The sequence below is a fragment of the Podarcis filfolensis genome (assembly GCF_964270895.1).
Source record: "Podarcis filfolensis genome assembly, chromosome: W".
Classification (NCBI taxonomy): domain Eukaryota; kingdom Metazoa; phylum Chordata; class Lepidosauria; order Squamata; family Lacertidae; genus Podarcis; species Podarcis filfolensis.
The window spans coordinates 27,485,810-27,500,657 of record NC_139619.1 but is presented as its reverse complement, the minus strand read 5'-3'; the positions used below and the strand labels follow the sequence as shown (position 1 = coordinate 27,500,657).

Below are 14,848 nucleotides of genomic sequence, written 5' to 3'. Positions count from 1 at the left end.
CAGAGTACAGTGGTACTGAGAGTGACAGTGATAGCTCAGAGAGCTCAGTTGTCACAGTCATTGAGAGGAAATCTCACACAATGGATAGACCTTCACAAGTGAAGGATGAACCACTGTTTGCTATTGGAACTGGTTCTTCTAAGAGTCCTGAGACTGAACCAGTGAGCAGAGAGGATCAGCACCTCTTACGCAGGTCTGAGAGAGTTACAAAGGGTGAACCACCCAAAAGGTACTCAGAAGAGTTTGCAAACTTAGCTGTTGCATGTGTTGCTGTTGGACACAACCGAGGACAGGTTGGAGCTGTGTCTAAGTCAGAGACAAAGACACAACAGAGAGTTGCTAGCCAAGGTAATGCAGATGCACTCATTCCTTGGAAGCCAGACAACCAGAGAGGTACACTGGGGAAACCAGTGGCGGGTAGTTCCAAGGGTGGAACTGAAACAACAGGGGAGTGTTATGTGTATAACAACTGTTTGTTTTCTTCTCTGGATCACGCTTTGCTTGCCGCAACACACATTGATTCTTTTGGGGGAGGATGTTACGAAAAAGGAGCAATGCTGCTGAGTGCTCCAGGTGGCTGGAAAGCCAAACAGGATGTTGATGTTATGGGACTGTACCGTGGGAACCAGGGACAGTCTATTATGTGCACTGGGCACCGGATGTTAGCACAGAGTGGCACATGACCCTGTACTGGAAGTACATGGGTGGAGTTATTTCTCTCTCTGCTGTGGCTGCTGATGTGAGAGGGTGCAGACATGTTTCCTCTGCACTGCTGAAAGACAGAAATAAAGGCATGTAAATACATTTCTGTCTGTCTCTCTCCCCTCCCTGGGGATGGCAGGGGGGAGTGGTTGTGTTCTTCTCACGTTGAGGAGGATCGGCCGATAGAGACCTCGCCTTGTCTTGCCGGGAGTCGCTGACGGGGGAGGCCAACATGGTACTGGCTGAAAGTGTGGGTGTGAAAAGCCAGTCGTCGAAATACTCTGCCGGCATAGGTCTGTGTGGGAAGAGTGCATGGAACTCGTCTTTGAGGTAGTGCTCCTCCACGGCATAGCACGGTACCCATCTGTTGGCGCTGGCTGGGGTACCTTCCCTGGCGAGGAGATATTCCACCCCCTCTTCCCCCCACCTCGAGTCCAAAATCTCCGTGACCTCGTTGAGTGGCGTCGCCCTCCGTGACCCCTCCCTCTTTGGAGATTCGTTAAGTGGGTCTGGCGCGTTCCCTGGCGCCTGAAACCTGTGGGGTGCCCTGTAGGGTGTGAGCACTGACCTATGAAAGACTGGATGCATTCTGGAGCCCTCCAGGAGTGTCAACCGGAAGGCCACTGGGTTGACTTGTGCCGCGACCTGGTAAGGCCCCAGCTGCTTGTGTTTGAGCTTCCTCTTAGCTAACGTCCTGGCCGGCACTGCATGGGCTGCTAACCAGACCCAGTCCCCCACCTGAATGTCTTTCCCAACTCTCCTGTGCTTGTCTGCCTGCATTTTGTAGGCGTGTTTCGCCAGTTCTAAGTGCCTGCGGAGTTGCTCGTGGACCTCCTGTAACTCTGCTGCTAAGTGCTCTGCTCCCCGTGGCTCCCCCACCCCCTCAGGCTCTAACCCCGGGAAGGTTCTGGGATGCCGCCCATTGTTGGCGAAGAACGGTGTCACCCCTGTAGACGCGTGCTTCGTGTTGTTGTAGGCAAACTCGGCCAGCGGTAAGTAGTCCACCCAGGTCGAGGGTTGTTGATTCGTATAGCATCGCAGGTACTGCTGCATGATGGCGTTGACCCTCTCCGCCTGTCCGTTGGTCTGCGGATGTCGTGCCAACGCTAAGTTGATCTTGACGTTCAGGATGCCCAGTAGCTTCTGCCAGAAGCTCGAGATGAATTGGCGACCCTGGTCGGACAGGATGGACCGCGGCAAGCCATGCGCCTTGAACACGTGGTCTATGAACAGCTTGGCGGTCTGTTCCGCTGTGGCCACCTTCGCACAAGGAATGAAGTGCGCCATCTTGGTGAACATGTCTACGACCACGAGTACGGCTGTTTTGCCTCGCGAACTGGGCAGATCTGTGACAAAGTCCAGGGCCACTCTCTCCCACGGTTCGAACGGCGTCTGTAGGGGTTCCAGCAGACCCGCCGGCTTCCTGTGTACTGGCTTGGCCCTTTGGCAGGTGTCACACCTGGAGACGTAACCTGCGACTTCACCCCTCATCTTGGGCCACCAAAAGTCTCTGGTTACCAATTCCGCCGTCTTGTCCTTGCCGAAGTGCCCAGCGCTGGGCGCGTCGTGTAACTGCTGCAGGACTTTCGCGCGGAGGTCGTCTGCGGGTATGTAGAGAGCCCCTTTGCGTATGAGCAGTCCGTCTCGTATCTGGAACTCGTCGTCCTTCGCTGTGCCTCTTCGCACCTCCTCCATTTTGGATTGCGCGAACGAATCCGTCTGCAGCGCTCGACGCGCCGTGTCCAGGTCCACTGCGGCTGAAGCGCACACCCACGCTTTCGGTGCGAAAATGTGTTTGGCCGCCACCGGTGCCGCTTCCTCGAGATACTGCGGCTTCCTGGATAGTGCATCCGCCATGACGTTGGTGTCACCCGGGACGTATTCTATCCGGAAATCGAAATCCGCAAAGAACTCCGCCCAGCGGATGTGTCTCTGGTTCAGGAATCGCGCCGTGCGCCAGTACTCCAGGTTCTTATGGTCCGTGCGGACCTGCACTGTGTGTCTGGCTCCGACTAGGAAGTGCCGCCATGCCTTGAAGGCTACATGAATGGCCAGCAACTCCCTGTCCCAGATGGTGTAGTTCTGTTCCGACTTGCTGAGTTTCCTGGAGTAGAACGCACACGGCCTCCAGTTCCCTTGCGGATCTTGCTGCAACAGGACCGCCCCCACCGCTCTGTCCGAGGCGTCCGTCTCAACCCTCATTGGCTTGCTGGGGTTTACGTGTAGCAGCTGTTTTTCGGACGCGAAGAGACGCTTGAGTCTCCGAAAGGACTGCTCCGCCTGGTCCGTCCAGGTGAACTTCTTCTTCTTGGAGCTGAGTGTGTCCATGATTGCCGCCGTCTCCTTCGCGAACCCCTTGATGAACTTGCGATAAAAGTTGGCGAAGCCGACGAACTTCTGGACCTCCTTCCGATTGCGCGGGCTCTTCCAGTCCAATACCGCGCGGACCTTGGTGCTGTCCATGGCGAGTCCCTTGTCGGACAGCTTGTAGCCCAGGAAATCCACCTCCGTCATGTCGAACTGGCACTTCTCTAGTTTGGCGTAAAGTCTGTGCTCCTGTAGCCTCTGCAGGACCTCCTTGACGTCCCCCTCGTGAGCCTCCTGCGATTCCGAGAAGATAAGGATGTCGTCTAGGAAGCAGATGCACTTCTTGTAGAGGAGTCCCGCTAACACGTGATGCATGAAAGCTTGGAATGTATGGGAGCCATTTTGTAGACCAAACGGCATTACGCGATATTCATAGGTGCCTAAAGGTGTAAACATGGCCGTCTTCCACTCATCGCCCTCCCGCATGCGTATAAGGTTGTACGCCCCTCGTAGATCCAACTTGGTGAAGAGTCGTCCCTTCCTCACCGTCGCGAGCAGGTCGTCGATCTTGGGCATGGGGAATGCTGTGGGCTTCGTCCTGGAATTGATGGTCCTATAATCAACTACAAGCCTGCGTTGGGGCGTGTCTTTCTTCTTCACGAAAAACACGGGACTGCCCCCCACTGCTTTGTATTCTTGGATGAATCCCCGCTTCAAGTTGTGATCTATGAACTCCCTGAGTTCTTGCAGTTCGTCCTCAGACATGGAATACAGTTTTCCAGTCGGCAGCGTCGCCCCCGGCAGGAGGTCAATCTTGCAGTCGTAGGGCCTGTGGGGCGGCAGCTTATCCGCTTCCCTCTCGCAGAAGACCTCCAAAAACTCCTTGTACTTGTTGGGTACCGCTTGCACCATGCCTAGGTGTAGCTGCGGTTCATCCTCTTGCCCCTCCTCTTCCTGGCGGGTCCGGATGCAGTGTTCTGCGCAGTAGGAAGAGCAGAATGTTAATTGCCTCTGGTACCATGCTAATGCCAGGCTGTGCCTATCCAGCCAACTCATGCCCAACACTATGGGCGTGTCCGACAGGTGGGTGACGTTGAAGCTGATGACTTCGCGGTGGTTTCCAATTTGCATTACCATAGGCGGTGTTTGCTGTATCACCTCTCCTCCCAGTATCTTCCTGCCGTCGACCGTGACCACGTTTAGGGGCATCGTGGCTGGCAGGAGTGCTATGTGATGTTGCTTGATGAAGTCCACTCCTACAAAGTCTGTGTTGCTCCCAGAGTCGATGGTGATTGGGACTTCCAGGGTGAGCCCATTGGGCAGCTGGAGCGATGCGGTGAGTTGCACCACTGGTTTGGGTGGGAGGGGATCTGTGGGCTGTAAAATCTCTGGGGACTGCTTCACTGACTCGCCTGGCTGGGCCCCAGTGCTTCTGTTTCCAACCAGGCTTCTTCTTCCCCCTGCAGTTGTTCTTGCTGCTGAAATGCTCCCTTTACTGTTGCTGAGGCTGCAGTGTGCTTCCGGATCCTCTGGGGACACTCTTTGGCCATGTGCTGTGCACTGTCGCAGATGTAACACTTCCTGCTCCCTCTAGGAGTCTTCGCCTTGACTGCTCCTGGTGTTTGGGCTCTGTTTGCTGTCTGAGCCCTAGCACCACCTATCTCCATCGGCTCTTCTCCCCTCCCCAGTGGAGGCGTGGATAACGCGCTCCCTGTCTCTTTGGGTAGGAAGGAAGTTGTTCTGGCTGGAGTGTTCGCCCTGCGCCCCTCCTCTCTGCTCCAAGGGCGGTCTTCCAGGCGCACTCCTATCGCTAGTGCTCTTTGGACGACCTCTGTGGTGCTTTTAGGTCTTTCTCCTCTTGCCAGCTCATCTTTCACGGCCCCATTCAGTCCCTCCCAGAACAGATCCCTGACGGCAATGGAGTCTTTCTCCCACCCGAGCACGTTCACTAACGCAAAAAAGCGTGAGTGATATTGCCTCACCGTGGCTTTCCCTTGCTGCAGCCCATGCATTTCCCTCCGAGCCACATCCACATCTACCGTTGATTTAAAACAAGCGTCCATAGCTTTGATAAATGCGTCAGCATCTCGGAGGGCTGGATCATTTTCGCGCCACAAATTCCGCAGCCACGCTTTAGCTTCCCCATGCAGATGAGTAATTATGAATCCCACTTTCTCTTCCTCATCTCTAAAGTCTTTCCGAAGCAAATTGAGCGCGTAAACTATGTCGGCTCTGAAGTTAGGGTACTGCTGCAGGTTCCCGTCGAAGTGGGCTACTATGCTGCCCCCCCCCTCTTCCCGAGGCCAACTCCCTCCGGCTTGGATCCTGGCAGCCCCTCTTTGCCCCAACGTTCCCACCTGGTTTGTAGATCCCGGCAGAGCGCTACTGCTTCGTCTTCTTTTTTTCTGGATGCCTCTACTTCTGCATACAGCCTCGTGACTGCGCTTTGCAGTTCTTTCACCTGTTCCTCTGTAGTCATCTTTGCTAATCTTCGTGAGCTCGCAAAACGCCAAGTCTTGCCCCTCGCTGCACCAACTCACGCTGCGAGGGTTAATTCAGATGAGACGGAGCATACTGTCAGAGCTGCCCAAGGTCCCAGCTCACAAAGGACCAACGCTGCTTCGTTGTTAAGTACAAAAGTCTTTATTGAAGTTCAGTTTCACTTCCAGAGCCGCAGCGCGCAGCTCTACGTCTCAACTGTCAGACCGCTGATGCTCCGTCTGAGTCTCCTCCCCCCTGACACCAATTTAAGATTCTAGCCTTACTCCACCTCTTCCTCAGTTCCTTCCGCCTCTGGTTCCGCCTGGCCGTTGGGGTCTCGCCCTTTCTAGACTCTTCTGACGCTGAGTCCCCTGAGCCTTCCCCCTCCCTCCGGCGGGCTTTAGGAGCTGGTTCCCCATCCGGGTCTCCTGCTGTTCCCCGCGCCTGTACATTTGAACTTGGCGCGCGCGCCCAGCCGGTAACTTTTCTCCTGACCGTTTCACTGCTGCTGCTGTCACTGCTTCCCCCTCTGGGGGGGGGCTAGCTGCAACTGACCTCCCCTCCTTTGGAGGCGTGGTCAGCCCTGACTCACTCTCTCTCCCCGCTGGAGGAGACGCTGGCCCTGACACATGTGACTCTTCCCCCCCACTACGCTCTGGTGGGGAAACTGGTTCCAATCCCCCACTGCTGCTTTGGGGTTCCCCTCTGGCTCCTTGTTTCTGGTGCGTCCCCCCTGGGACCCCCCTTGCCCTGACCATAGGTGCCCCCTTCTGGGAATCTTCTGATTCGCTGGAGAAGCTCATGGAATCTCTCGGGCCACTGTCATACTCCCCTACGCTGCCCTCGGATTCTTCCCCTTCGCTCTCCATTTCCTCTCTCCCCAGTGCTCCTGCTCCTTAGTCCCTGACAATATGCATGCAGTTTCTTCTATCTCATTTCCTGAACTACTGCTATCATTTCCATTTCTTCTTCCTCTTTGTCATTTTTCTCATCGACTTCTAAAAAACAGCTTTCAATTTTTTTGCATGCCAGGCCCAGAAGTGTTGCACTAAGGCTCAAACTCTGTTTGAAAGGAAAAGGAGTTTGTGTGGGTTTTTTAATTGAATTTGTTATTATATATTATAAACTGCATGATAGTAAGACAGCTTCTAAACAGTTAACAAAAATATACAACAGAACATTAAAATGATTGATAAAACACAGTTAAAAGCAGGTATTTAAGAGTATTCAAAAGATGATTAAAGTCAGCAGTGGTTAAAAGGAAGTAAATCACATGCAGCTTCTATGTGTTCAGATGGGCTGTTTACAACAGCCCTAACAAAAATGTTTTGAGCAGTTGCTGGAAAGAGTACAGTGAGAGCACCTGCCTCCTGGTGTCAGTGGGGGGGAATTGAAAAATTGGGGGGGGGGTTTAAATTTTTAAAGACGAAGAGGGAAGGATAATCGCGGTTCGAATTAAATGGCAAGGAGAAAATATGATTATAGTCGGGATCTATGCGCCAAATGGAAATAAGACGGAATTTTACAAAACTCTAGAAGAAAAATTATTTGAATACATGGATCAGAAAATTATACTAATGGGTGATATGAACGGAGTAGTCTCATTGGAAATGGATAGACTTAGAGAAGGAACAAGTAAAGAAGGGAAACTACCCAAATCTTTTTTTTCAATGATAAAAAATTGTAATCTGATAGACATTTGGCGACTTAGACACCCGTTAGACAAACAATTCACTTATTACTCCGAACCGAATCAGTCAATGTCTAGGATAGATCAGATCTGGATCTCGAACGAATTGATCCCAAGAACCCAACAAATAGAAATACAACCGAAAGTAATCTCCGATCACAACCCAATAGAATTCCAATTGAAAGGTTTTGAGGAAAGAACTTTTAGATGGAGATTAAAAGACTATCTCATGGATGATCAGAAAATAGTGGAAAAAGCGCAGAGGAAGTTAACAGAATATTTTGTTGATAATTGTAATAAAGGTACAAAGATAAAAGTGGTTTGGGACGCAAGCAAGGCAGTAATGAGGGGGTTTTTCATACAGCAAAATAGGATCAAGAATAAAAATAGAGAAAAAGGAAAAGAAGAAATTCTGAAACAAATAATGGACAATGAACAAAAATTAATCAAAAAACCAAATAATTCGAGAATAAAAGAAAATATAAAAGTTTTACAAACACAATTTGCAGTTATACTAAACAGAGAAGTGGAATGGAATATTAAGACCCTGAGACAAAGGAACTTCGAATTTTCAAACAAATCAGGAAAGTGGCTTGCATGGCAAATTAAGAAAAGAAAGGAACAAAGTACAGTAAACAAAATAACATTAGATGGAGAAGAGATAACCAATCCGAAGGAGATTAGAAAGGGGTTCTTAGACTATTACAGAAGATTATATAAAAATAAAGAAAGAAACAACTGTAGGAAAATAGAAAGATTTCTGAAAGATAAAAAAGTGCAGAAGTTCCCGACAGATAAAAGAGAACAACTGAATACCCCAATTGAAATAGAAGAAATAAAAGAAGCAATAAAAGATCTAAAAAGGGGAAAGGCTCCAGGGCCGGACGGATTCACCGCGTGTTATTATAAAGAATTAAAACTTACCTTAATGACACCACTAAAAGAAGTTATGAACAACATATTAAGAGAAGGAGAAATCCCGGAAACATGGAAGGAGGCATATATTACATTTATCCCCAAACAGGATGCAGACTTAACCCAAGTTAAAAACTATAGGCCGATCTCACTGCTAAATACGGATTATAAAATATTCGCAGGAATTTTGGCAAAGAGGATGAAGAACATACTATTAGAAATTATCCACAAAGATCAGGCAGGCTTCCTCCCAGGCAGGCAGATGAGAGACAATATAAGAAATATAATTAACATCATGGAATATCTGTCTGCCAGGATCGATAAGCAAGCCATATTGATGTTTGTCGATGCGGAGAAGGCGTTCGACAATATAGCATGGGACTTTATGTTGAAAAATCTGGAACATATGGAAGTTGGTAAAGAATTTTTTAACGGAATAAGGGCAATCTACACAGAACAAAAAGCCAAATTGATTATAAATAATGTAGCAACGGAAGAGATAAAAATACAGAAAGGAACGAGGCAAGGATGCCTGCTTTCCCCACTATTATTCATAATAGTGTTAGAAGTTCTTCTGAACTCTATTAGACAAAGTGAGAAAATAAAAGGAGTGACAATCGGCAAAACAGAATATAAGACTAAAGCATTCGCAGATGATCTGGTAATTATGATTGAAGAGCCAATAAATACAGTAGAAGAGGTAATGGAAGAAATGGAACAATTCGGAGATGTGGCAGGGTTCAAATTAAATAGGAAAAAAACAAAAATGATTGCGAAAAATATGGACCAAAGCGTAATAGAATTATTACAGCAAAAGACACAAATAGAGGTGGTTAAAAAGGTTAAATACCTAGGAATATGGTTAACATCTAAAAATATAGAATTGTATAAGAATAACTACGAGCCAGTATGGAAAGAAATAAGAAAGGATCTAGAAGTGTGGGGAAGAATGAGATTGTCATTCTGGGGAAGGATCTCTACAATTAAGATGAGCGTGCTACCGAAATTGTTATTTTTATTTCAGACCATCCCCATAATTAAAGGAAATAAGACTTTTAAAGATTGGCAAAGAGCTATATCAAGATATATTTGGCAGGGCAAAAAACCCAGAATTCAATTTAAACTGTTGACAGATATAAGAGAAAGGGGAGGTTTTGCCCTGCCGGATTTGAAGTTGTATTACGAGGCAGCATGCCTTTGCTGGGTGAAAGAGTGGATTAAATTAGAAAATAAAGAACTTCTTGATTTGGAGGGATTCGACAATAGATTCGGATGGCATGCCTATCTATGGTATGAAAAAAGGAAAGTGCATAAGGGTTTTGAGAACCACATCTTTCGAGGCCCCCTAATACAAATATGGGAGAAGTATAAAAATCTACTAGAACCTAGAATCCCACACTGGTTATCTCCCCTAGAAGCTATGGCGGTAAAGAAATTAAATATGAGAGGTAGATGGATAACATACAGCCAATTATTATTTATAGAAGGAGGAAAATGGAAAGTAAAACCATATGAGCAGGTTAAAGAATATGTACACGACTGGCTACATTATTTTCAGATTAACGAAATGTTTAGAAAAGAGTGTAAAGAATATGGGTATGCGGACAAGGACTCTAAATTTCAGAGGGAAATCATAGATAATGACGGAAAAACCTTATCCAAAATGTATAAGTTGTTACTAGAGTGGAACTTAAAAGACGAAGAGGTAAAGTCGGTAATGATACACTGGGCAAGAGATATCGGACACAATATACAATTTGAGGATTGGGAAAAGCTATGGAAAGAGGGGCTTAACTTCACCGCATGTATGCAATTGAAAGAAAACGTAATGAAAATGTTTTTTAGATGGTATATGACACCTACAAAATTAGCTAAAATGTATAAGATAAGCAATAAGTGTTGGAAGTGCAAAGATAAAGAGGGTTCTTTCTACCACATGTGGTGGGAATGTAAAAAAGTGAAAGACTTCTGGGAAAAAATATATAACGAACTTAAGAAGATTTTAAAATACACATTTAAAAAGAAACCAGAAGTCTTCTTATTAGGAATACTAGGAAATGAGATAAAAAGAAAAGATCATAAGTTTTTTCAATATGCGGTGACGGCGGCAAGAGTCTTAATGGCTCAGAAGTGGAAACAACAGGAATTACCTTACCGACTGTAGAAGAATGGAGAACAAAATTGTTAGATTATGCTGAGCTGGATAAATTGACTGGAAAGATCAGATACTTAAGAGACCAAAACTTCATCGAGGACTGGGGGAAATTCGTGGAATATCTGGAATGTATATGTAATGGACAGATAACGCTAAGGGGATTTAAAGAAGCACTGTGAAAAATTAAGGGATATTGGCTAAAGGGAACAAATAGAAAGATATAAAGAATGTCAATATAAATCTAAGAAATGCGTAACTTATTTGATAGTCACGAATGATTTACGGAATAACTGAAGGAAGTCTAGAAAAAGAGTAAGATGTGAAACAACTGATGTGAATTAATGTATTTATTGTTTTTGATGTAAATTAATAAAAATTATTCCAAAAAAAAAAAAAAAGAAAAATTGGGGGGGGGGCGGGACCAGGCTTTTTTCTGTTTTTTCCCAAAGCCGTTTTTTTCAAGAAAAATTGGAAAAAAATGTGTGGAATATTGAAACTATATCAAATTATTTTTTAAAAAAAATTCCGGGGGAAAAGAGTTTTGGGGAAAAACAGAAAAAAACCTGGGTTTTTTTCGATTTTTCCGGGGGGTTTTCCAGGCCTTCCCATCTCTAGGTATCAGGGTGGTTATAGGTTATCCCACTTTCAGGACAGTTTGCCCCTGCAAAAGTTTCAGGGAGCACAACTGGTGCAGGCCCCATAACTTCCTGCTGAAATCCTATAACATTTCATACCAGAAATGTGAGGGCTATTGTGTGGAGCGGTGGGCTGGGGCGTCTTTTCATTCAGCATCTGTTGCACAAGAGTTGCTCCTTCAGGTAGTAATAGCACAATAACACTGCAGAACAACTAATAAAGCCGAATGATATTTGGACAGTCTGGTGCAACTCCACCACAAACGCGCTCTTATTGTGTCAGTGAAATGCTGCAAAATAGAACCCACACACCAGTCTGGAGGGAGAGCCCAGACACTGCAATTGTCCAATCTATCGGCAGGAGGCGGGGAGTGGGGTGGAGGGGGTCTTAGCTTCTACCACCAAGGCACTTTCCTGCCCTCTCCAATTATTTCAGAGTCACTTTTGCAAAACATTTTCCATCTCCCACAGTTTGAACACAACACCACTCCCTGCCCCCGTGTCGACTCATCAATTCACAGCACTGATCACTTGCACAGTACTAATATCTTCAAATGTTTTATCTTTTTTTTTTATTACAGTGGACACTCGGGTTGCAAACGTGATCTGTGCGGGAAGCACGTTCGCAACCCGCAGCATCCACAACCCACAGCGCCGTGTCTGCGCACGCACGGGTCACAATTCGGCACTTCTGCACATGCGCAAAGCGCGATTTAGTGCTTCTGCGCAAGCACAAGTGCTGAAACCCAGAAATAACCTGTTCCGGTACTTCCAGGTTCGGCGCGGTGCGCAACCTGAACCATCTGCAACCCGAGGTATGACTGTATCATCATCATTAGCATTAGCATTTATATCCCAGCTTTCCCCCCCAAGGAGCTCAAAGTGGTGTACATGGTTTTCTCCCCTTCCTCATTCAATTCCCACGACAACCCTGTGAGGTGGGTTAGGCTGAGAGAGGCAGTGAATGGACCAAGGTCACACCCAGTGAGCTTCATGGCAGCCAGGTGGGGATTTTAACCCTGGTCTCTCCCAGGTCTTAGTCTGACACTCTTAATGACTACACCACACTGGTTCTTTCTTGTAGCCAGCCTCAGATTTCTCCATCCACACCCTGCTGGCCATTCAAATACAAATCACAAGACCTCAGCCCAGATCAAGCCACAGCACCCATCCCGTCAGATTCCCATTGCTTGGAGCCACCCTCAAGGCTCCCATCACCGGGAGAAATCCATCTCTATATAATTTATTAAATTATAGGTTGTCACTGGAAGAGGACAGAAGAGCCCAAACCCAGGAAAAACCCCAGGAGCAATCTATTCCACCTCCCTGCCCAGAGGTGAGGGTCTACTTTGAAATCAGAAGCGGGAGAAGCTTGTGAACTTGGGATTCGGCTGGCACCTTCTGCGCCTCCCCTACTCGCAGGGAAACCCTGTTTTGGGGATCCGGAGCGATGTGGGGTGAGTGGCGCGGTGCTTCGAATTGACTGCTTCTTTCACGGAGTGAAGCCGCATTGCTGTTGCCGGAGAGCGCTGACTTTTTCCTGTGGACAATTGGATTTTAAACAACTACCCGTGAGTAGAACGGAAAATTGGATGTTTAAATACCTTAATTTGGCATCGAAACGGGGAAGGTCTTAAACAGGAAGTCCGCCTTCCCCTTTTGTAAATAGATTGAAGCAAAGACGTTATAAGCTAAAGTCTTTGAAAGCTTTTGGCAAAGGATTAAATTTTCATCGGTTAAAACTACAAAACCCCCCTTGGAAGCAGGAGAAGAGGGGGGAAATTTTGGACTTAGCGAGCCTGCAGGAGAGAGTGAAAAACAAAATTACCACTGCTCCAAACCTGGAAAAGGGCTGCCAGAAAGAGTGAAGTTTTGGGAGAGTCCATTGACTGCGAACAGAACATTTTTGACAGCTAGTTATATAAGAGAAAGTTACTGTTTCCATTGTCCTCTTCTGCGTTTAAAAAGGAGGAAAAGTAACTGGAAATTGAAACTATTTTTATGGCTTGAATTGTGTTCGAAAGGATTGATACAAGTGGAGACTGTTTTCCTCTAGAGGGAGTCTTTGAAACTGTCACAGGAGTGCAACTGGGGAATCACCAGCTGCAAGATAAGTAATTGTGAGAACCAGAGATTGACCTTGGACCATTCAAAATGTTGACAGGAGAAGCCATTGTGACGGTATTATGTAAGATAAGCTACTCGCTGGAACAGCTTCATAAGAAGACGGATGACATGTCTTTTAAAATTGACAACTTGGATCAAAAAGTGACTAATTGGAGTCAAAAAGTGAGCACCAACACAGAAACAATTCAGGACTTGGTACAAGAATCTACTTTGGCAGGACAGATTGTGGAGGAGAAAGAGAAAGCTGTGGTTGTTGAGCCTAAAGTAATACAAGCGGGATCCTCAGCCTTACAGAAGCAAATTGAGGATTACAAATTGAGGCCTTCTATGATTGAATCTAGAAAAAGCCAGATTTTGAGGATTGGATCCCAGCTTGGACGGACGAAGGAAAGTTGGAAAGATCCCTCTATGCAGGGATTAACTGACTTTTGGGGCATGGACTTGGGTCTGGAGGAGATTGGAGTTCTGGGGGCCTTTGGATTTGGAAGAATTTTGAAACATGTCATGAAACATCTTATAGACCTCAGCTTCAACTATGGAAATTTGGCTGACCTGTCCGGAAGGAATAAAAGCATTGTTAGGTTGGAGTCTTCCCGAGATCTGCTCTTTGGCATTAAAGAATATGAAGAAGACCTGCAGAAGGGACCTGGAAAAGAGTTAAGAGCCTCGGACATAAGATCTCCAGGTTGATGGACTATATGGAATTGACGGAAAGGACTGGCAGAATCCGAAACCAGGGAGAGGAGATGGTGGAAGAAGATTAGAGAATTTAAAGTTTATATATAGAAATACTGTAAAATTAATGAATGATAGAAAAATGGTGGAAAGGAATTTTATGGCCTTAGCAGAAATGTTATAAGGAGTTAAGCATATATAAGTATTTTAGTTTTAATGATAAAAAATATGTTAAGATATTTATAATATGACAGAAAATAGAGAAAGATGGAAAGGATTTGCTGAAACAGTTAATAGAAGTGGAATACAAAAAGGGAGGTGAGAGGAAGTCGAGGAAACAAGGGAATGAAAGATAGAGTATGGAAAAGGTGTGATGTATGCTTTTAAATGGTTATTGTTTTGTTTTGTTTAGGGTTAAGGTGGGTTAGGGTTTAGTTTAGTTTAGTTTAATGTGTTTAGGTTGTGTTTTGTATTGCTTATATATTGTATTGTATTGTTTCTTTTCTATTTTTTGTTTTTTTTCTCTTGTCTTTTTTCTTTTTCTTTTCCTTTTCTGTAATCTTTAAAAGTAATAAATATTATTTTTAAAAAAACAAAAACAGAGGTGAGGGCCTAAGGCACGCCCCCTATCGGTGACCCCGGGGGAGTTCCTAGTTGATGTGCATCAGCAGGACTCCCCCTACTGGTGGTTAACCCTTCCTGGACTTCAAGCGGATGGGCTGAAGCCGGATATAGTCGGTTAGGACCAATGCCTAAGCCAATGCCGTTCATCACCTGTAACCAATAAAGTTGTGGTCTTATTTAGCCCATTAACCTTAATAATTGTGTCATGTGTCTTTATTTCCACTGGGGGGGAGGCATGAACTCGCCACGCAAGCAGGACATTTGCGGGGGGGGGGTGTTAGCAGTTCTCTCCCACTGTTGAGCCCCAGGCAACTAGTATTCACTCTGGAGGTGCCATCATGACTAGTAGCCACTGTTCACCTTACACCCCACGCATTTGCCTAACCCTCCTTTTACTGTTATATCACATTTATATTCTACCTTGGCCTCCCCTCTATTTTATCCTCAAAACTACCGGTATGCTGTGAGGTACACACTGGTGTTAAGTTCGTCATCATTTCAGGACAGACCGCTAAGAGAATTTTGCTCCCAATCTAC

At 46.2% G+C, this 14,848-nt stretch overlaps 1 pseudogene across 1 annotated transcript in view; it reads right to left on the bottom strand.

The window, feature by feature from the left end:
- The window catches only part of LOC310753722 (steroidogenic factor 1-like), an 81,623-nt pseudogene that overhangs the window by 34,569 nt on the left and 32,206 nt on the right, over positions 1-14,848 (bottom strand). The window lies entirely within an intron of this gene.